Source organism: Leptodactylus fuscus, chromosome 5 (genome assembly GCF_031893055.1).
Source record: "Leptodactylus fuscus isolate aLepFus1 chromosome 5, aLepFus1.hap2, whole genome shotgun sequence".
NCBI classification, from domain to species: Eukaryota; Metazoa; Chordata; class Amphibia; order Anura; family Leptodactylidae; genus Leptodactylus; species Leptodactylus fuscus.
The window spans coordinates 205,244,263-205,251,966 of NC_134269.1; positions in this window are offsets into that span (position 1 = coordinate 205,244,263).

The window sequence follows — 7,704 nt, forward strand, 5'->3', positions numbered from 1 at the left end:
ATCTGCGAATATTGACCATGGCAGTGAACACAATGATGGTGCCATGCACCATGAAATGTAGCGCACAAGAAGACAACAAAGTATCGGACATCTACTGATAACTACGCCCCATTGTTTATGTAAATCTAGATGTCTGGTATCCTTCGCCCAATCCGTATGCGCTGTACAGTATCCGCAGTAGTGATTTACGATACGCCAGAAAACTCGATAATTGGAGTTTTTTTTTCCCGCAGATTTGACAACATCCGTTCATTTCAGCCTCAGATCTAATGAATTAAATGAAAACTGCAAAGTTGTAAATGAAGCCGCAGATGGCGCCGTAACATTTGGAAACGGCGACTATACACAAAACTGCAATCAGAGGAACGCCGCGGCGGAAAATCTCCCTAATTGGAATCTACAATTCGTTCCCCTTGTGAGACACCGACCTGTTACTTCCCCACAATGGACGCCTGACGATAGATTAAGCTAAAGAGGAAATTGCCGCTTTTGAGCAAAAATTTACAACTTTCCACGTTAAGAACCTTCATAAAATCCTCAGTACATGTGTAATGGCTTCTCCTGCTGTGTCAGCTATCCTGACCGGCTTACTTGTCCAGCCTGCTGCTTCTTCTTAGGACTTGGCATTGTACCGTTCCTCTGTTATTCCTCCTGGAAATTTATGGATACTGATAGGAGAGTTGACCTTGCTAGACAATGAGCTAATGGCTCATAACAAGCTGGGTTTGTTTACAAATTTTCGACAAACTGAAATTTTGGGGGGTTCGCCATCCAGACCCTGGAGCAGGGGGCGTAACTACCATAGAGGCAGCGGAGGCAGCTGCCACAGGGCCCAGGCCATTAGGGGGCCCGGTGACAGCCGTTACCGCTGCGTTTTTTTTTATTTTTAAATTGGCCGTTACAGGCCCTATTTACTTGCCTATACTGGACATAATACTGTGTGCAGGGGCCACTATGGGACATAATACTGTGTACAGGGGCCACTATGGGACATAATACTGTGTGCAGGGGCCACTATGGGGACATAATACTGTGTGCAGGGGCCACTATGGGACATAATACTGTGTGCAGGGGCCACTATGGGGACATAATACTGTGTGCAGGGGCCACTATGGGCTATAATACTGTGTGCAGGGGCCACTATTGGGTATAATACTGTGTGCAGGGGCCACTATGGGGACATAATACTGTGGGCAGGGGCCACTATGGGGACATAATACTGTGTGCAGGGGCCACTATGGGACATAATACTGTGTGCAGGGGCCACTATGGGCTATAATACTGTGTGCAGGGGCCACTATGGGCTATAATACTGTGTGCAGGGGCCACTATGGGGACATAATACTGTGTGCAGGGGCCACTATTGGGTATAATACTGTGTGCAGGGGTCACTATGGGGACATAATACTGTGTGCAGGGGCCACTAATGGACATAATACTGTGTGCAGGGCTTACTAAGGGACATAATAGAGTGCGGAGGAGGGGGTCGGTCAAGGTCTTCGGCGTCGGTTGGGGAGGGGGGGGGGTCATGTCAAAAGTTTGCCACGGGGCCCCACCATTTCTAGTTATGCCACTGCCCTGGAGTATAATAAGCAGGGGCCGAGGCGAGGTGCGGAAAAATAATGAACTCGCCAGCAAAATGTGAAATTGGGTCCCTAGCGATAGTGTGCCATTTACAATTTTGGTATATTTTATGTGACCCTAAGGGCCCCCTACAGCTATGTCCCTGCTTACCTTCTCTCGCCTATCCCGGGCGCCCTGACGCATTGGCCTCCTGGTTAATACTGGTGGCCCCAGGGGACTGTCGAGGCCTGTGATCAAGGGGTGTAGCAATAGGGGGTACGGAGGGTAGTGTTCGCCACCAGCCCCTGAAAGCTGAGGGGCCCCCAAAGGCCTAATAAGACATTAGTATTATATGCAACACACAGTAAATGGGGGCGCTGTTACAGATTTCGTATCGGGGCCCAGGGGCTTCTGGCTACGCCTCTGCCTATGGTTGGGCCTTAGAGATTACTTGGGATACGTCAACATCTTGAGTATAATCATATACGAACTGACGAGCTCTACCTACCACTAGGTTTGGGGCCCCTAAACTAGCAACACGTTGGGGTTCAGGGTCCCAAACCTGCCACTGACATAGTGAAGTGAGGTGTGCGCTCTCCGACTCCATTCGCATATGGCGCATGCGCCGTGAGCTGTCAGAGACCAGACTTAAAGCACTATCCTATCTTTAGGCCAGGTCTGACACCTGGGACCCCTGCAGATCAGCTGTACAGAGAACATCGGCAACGTATACATACCACGAGCAGTGAGTGTAAGTACTGCAGCACTGTCTTATTGAAGTCTATGAAGCGTCTGTACAGTGAGTGAGCAGCGCCGCGCTGTATCGGTACGGCTGATCTGCAGGGGACCCAGGTGTCAGACCCCGCAGATCTAATATGGATGGCCTGTCCTTAGGAATAGTAAAAACTTGATAATACTTTGTTATTATTATGCCAATGGAGGTTAGAAATTTTCTAAGATTAGAAAGAACATGGCTGATTTCTCGCCAAATTAAAGGGAATGTTGATTTTTTTTTTTCCAGAACAGCTCCCCTTTTGTCCATAGGCTGTGTCAGGTATTACAACTCAGCCTCTTTTGTGGCAATGGGGCTGAGCCGCAATACCAGACACGGCCTATACAGAAGTGTGGCGCCGTTTCTGGAAAAACCAACATTCCCTTTTTTTTCAGACAATCCCTTTAATTTAGCGAGAACTCCATTACATTTGATATATTTCATCTCTAGGGCTCCAATAAGCCATTTACAGCGATAAACAAGATAGAAGGATCGTCGCCTCCACTTTGTTCTCGCTAATTTTTTTTTAACAAAACACTTGCTGACTTAAATTAAGGAAATGGCAGCTCGCCTTATCCAGCCTGACATTTCCCATAGCGGTGTCACGGTGGGCCTTTACAGGCTGTTATCTCTAAGTGCCGGCTGCCACGCTCCGCGGTCATGCTCTGTCATGGCGCCTCTGATCTCCTAAGTATGTCATTTTCTGCCTGCACAGATACGACTAATTCCCCCCATGAAGCTTTACACGGCCATCTTTGTCTTCATATACCAGCACAGCGCGATGTCTGCTCCTGTATATACTATACGGTATAAAGTGCGGCCTACGCTTCTATACTACACTTCTGGCTTCCTCAACCAGTCAGGAGGAGACGGGTGGGGAACAACATGGCGGGACCTATCTGGTGTCGCTATAAGTCCTACCCTAGGCCCATCCCAAAATAAGGGTGGGAAGGTTTTTGTAAGCCACACCCCTTTCCAGGTCCAATTTATCGGAATCGTTTCTGCCAATTCGGGACAATTGGTCTAGACCAGAGGCGTAACATGAAGCTCCCGGGCCCCAATGAAACATCTGTACCAGGGCCCCGACTATAATGTATTGTTTAGAGTACCGGTTGGGAGAAAGACATCCCTGAGGCTCCCGGGCCCGGATTTGACCACACATGCTTATACCTCCCAACTTTCAAAGGACTGAAAGAGGAACAGGGGGTCCCTCATCTTCTTAAAGTTTTTCCACTAGGTTTGCCCCGTGACCTTCTGTGTGGCCCCTTGGCTAGCAGACAACCAGCTGAGCCACTTTGAATAAAAGCCTTCCAAAAATTGTGACTGGATGGGGCCACAAAAGCACTATGGCAAAAGAGGTATAAATGGCGTCTATCACTCCGAGGATAGGGTAGCCATAGTTGTCTGCTAACTGAGGTGACATTCTTACTCACCTTGCCGCACTTCTTTTGGGCCTCCTCGCAGCATCTGCCATCTCTTTGGGTCTTCTTACGGCCTCTTGGGTGATGTCAAGAATCCCTCGGTCAGTGGTTATATGAGGCAAGCCAAGTGTTATGACCCCCATAGCTTCACTTCTGTTTATCGGGTGATGAACCCCCAAAGTTTTGTGTTTAGGTCAAACTTTTTGGAAAATGTGGGTCGAATCTGTTTTGATCCAAATCAGTTTGGTCATTTCTACTGATGAGCTATCCATAGGATAGATATAGTGCAGTGATGGTGAACCTTTTAGAGACCGAGTGCCCACACTGCACCCCAAAGCCCACTAATTTATCACAAAGTGCCAACATGAAAATTTAACCTTAATAATGTGCGGATCCACAATTAGACCTGCAAAATATGGTCATACGAATGGGGCTTTATAGAGCTTTCTGCTCCACAGTGGCCCCCACACAGTACAATCTGCTTCACAGTGACCCCTACACAGTACAATATGCTCCACAATGGCCCCCACACAGTACAATATGCTTCACAATGACCTCTACACAGTACAATATGCTCCACAGTGGCCTCCACACAGTATAATCTGCTCCATTGTGGCCCCCACACAGTATAATCTGTTCCACTGGGTGCCCAAAGAGAGGGCTCTTAGTGCCACCTCTGGCACCTGTGCCATAGGTTCACCGTCACGGTTATAGGGGGTGCAGAGGTAGCAGTTGCTCGCAGGCCATGGTCCCTAGGTGGCCCCAAAGATTCTTCTGCCCCATAAAATATACCCCAATTCTAAATGACACAAGGGTCCGTTACAGATTTTGAATTGAGGCCCAGGAGCTTCAAGTCACTTCTAGTCAACAGTATCTGATCTGTGGGGGCTCGACAGCAAGACCCCACACAGACCAGCTGATCCGACTGCGATTTTTGCACAGGTCCAAAAAATGAACAAGGCCATTACCTGCACCACATTCATCGTTCATGTCGTGATCCTGAAATTTGCTCAATCGCCGATCGGGATCCGATCTTTCCCGATCCCGATCGCTCAACCTTAGTAAAAAACCTTTTAGGAATTGGCACATGGGACATAGAGACTGGTGTTACGATATGCCGGTCTTTACACACTCCTCAATCCGATTTCTACCAAAGACCACAGGTCAACAAGGAGGGGTGATGATAACAGTATGGAGACACTCTATGGTGATAGTATTACTCTCAAATATTCTGGAAGCCAATGTATCTTGTGTGATGTGAACAGTGCCTTATCAGAAGTCACTGCAGAGACTGCGCCTTTTCTGCAATGCCTACTGTGACCACTAGATGGGGCTCTTGTAGTTCACCTAATTTTTTTTCGTGATGGGCGCAGTAAGACGGTTTTTTGCTTTATTTTTCAGCAATATTCTGATTAATTATGTGTTTATGTGCTGCGACTATCCTGGCTGAAGTATTATTTTTATTTGTGAAAGGTGCTCATGTGGGACATTACCTGAGCGCCGCATTACCGATTTGCATTTAAATACAGTATTTATCAAGCACACAATCTGACGGGATCGCTTTAACAAATCCGACCGTTGGGGGTTTCATTTCCAAAGAATCTGTAATTACATCCCTCGATGGACGCAAACAAACCGCTATCCGAAATGTTTCCGCTGACGTTACATCCAGCCTGACACCAGATTAATGATTGTGATGTGAAGACAAGACATTTTATTTAATACGGTTAGCGCCGTCATTTACAGGTTATTTACCCTCAAAATAAAATAAAAAATCATGCAAATGTAAAATTCCCAGCGCGGCCTTCTAGTACGAAGCGTTTAACGTTCCATTTCATCAATTCTGATAGGCTATGTGGACTGACAACCGCCAATGGTATATACCAGGGTTGTCACCAAGCATAGAAAACTGAATTAAAGGGGTTTTCTGTGCCTAAAATGTCAGCTAGGTGGGAGGTCACCATGGATCAGGTGTACATAGAGAACAGAGCAGAAAGCAGACAGCGCTGTTCTCTGTGTAGTGGTCAGATCAAGTACTGCACATGAGTTCTGCCACGCTGTCTGCTTCCTGCCCCATTGTCTGTAGTTGCTGAATGCAAATACTCAATGGGCATCCCCGGTGACAGACCCTCAACAATCTAATATGGAGACCCACTTGTAGGATAGGTCTTGGATATTTTTAGCCCAGAAAACCCTATTAATCTAGGTTACAATTCAGATTTATATCATACTTGTCTACATAAAAAGAGGAGACCCCCATGGACTCCTGAAGAAGCTGCAAAGTTGCCACTAACTAGTCATCTGTCCTTATTACAGAAGTCTTCTTCACTTCTGGCGGCCACAGCTGACAATGTCTGGTCTGGCATCAAGGGTTTTGATCTAGACCTGTATTAGTTCAGGGGTCTGGTCTGGGGTCTGTATTAGCTTAGGGCTCTGGTCTGGGGTCCGTATTAATTTAGGGGGTCTGGTCTGGGATCTTTATTAGTTTAGGGGGTCTGGTCTGGGGTCTGTATTAGTTTAGGGGTCTGGTCTGGAGTCTGTATTAGATCAGAGCTTTGGTCTGGGGTCTGTATTAGTTTAGGGGGTCTGGTCTGTGGTCTGTATTAGTCCAGGGCTCTGATCTGGGCTCTGTATTAATTTAGGGGGGCTGGTCTGGGATCTCTATTAGTTTAGGGGGTCTGTATTAGTTCAGAGCTTTGGTCTGGGGTCTGTATTAGTTTAGGGGGTCTGGTCTGGGGCCTGGTCTGGGGTCTGTATTAGTCCAGGGCTCTGATCTGGGCTCTGTATTAATTTAGGGGGGCTGGTCTGGGATCTCTATTAGTTTAGGGGGTCTGTATTAGTTCAGAGCTTTGGTCTGGGGTCTGTATTAGTTTAGGGGGTCTGGTCTGGGGTCTGTATTAGTTTAGGGGTCTGGTCTGGAGTCTGTATTAGATCAGAGCTTTGGTCTGGGGTCTGTATTAGTTTAGGGGGTCTGGTCTGTGGTCTGTATTAGTCCAGGGCTCTGATCTGGGCTCTGTATTAATTTAGGGGGGCTGGTCTGGGATCTCTATTAGTTTAGGGGGTCTGTATTAGTTCAGAGCTTTGGTCTGGGGTCTGTATTAGTTTAGGGGGTCTGGTCTGGGGCCTGGTCTGGGGTCTGTATTAGTCCAGGGCTCTGATCTGGGCTCTGTATTAATTTAGAGCTTTGGTCTGGGGTCTCTATTAGTTTAGGGGTCTGTATTAGCATAGGGCTCTGGTCTGGGGCCTGTATTACTTTAGGAGGTCTGGTCTGGGGTCTGTATTAGTTTAGAGGTCTGGTCTGGGGTCTAGTCTTGGGTGTAACACTGGCAGCGGGTGCTGATCCTTCTATTGGTCCCTGCCGCTGGATTATTCTCTGCATCCACCAGTGTCCTGTTTTATTTGTAAATCCATTTTGGCTTTACAGATAAAACAAGTCAAGAGCCATCTGGTAATGTACCGGCTCTCCCACCGGCATGCAGGGCCTCTTCCCTGCTGTTATTCTCCTCCTCCTCTCCCCACTAGGGTTGCCTCTGTGTCCCATAGGGCATACAAGTGTCCCCTTGCCGATTTCCAAAAAAACAGCGTGTTCACCCAAACCATTCTCCAACCACTTCCCAGCTCTCAGAATTTATGTAATGCAGATTCCCTGGCCACCTGAGCAATATAGGTTCCTAGCTAGCTCTGCCACTGCTTTCTGTTTGATGCTCTGCGTATTGACCTTGGCTTGTTCCTGACTCCTACCCTTGCTCTGTTGATTTGCTGTGGCTGACCCTGGATGGTTTCTGACCTACAAACCTGTGCTGCCCTACTGAGCTTCTGCGAGACCATTTTAAATGGCTTGTCCCACTGCCCATGCGTTCTCTTTGGACTCCCACTTTTACCCAGAGCAATACCCAGCATTACATAGCATCCCATTCATTCCAATGCACATCATGTAAGATCACATTC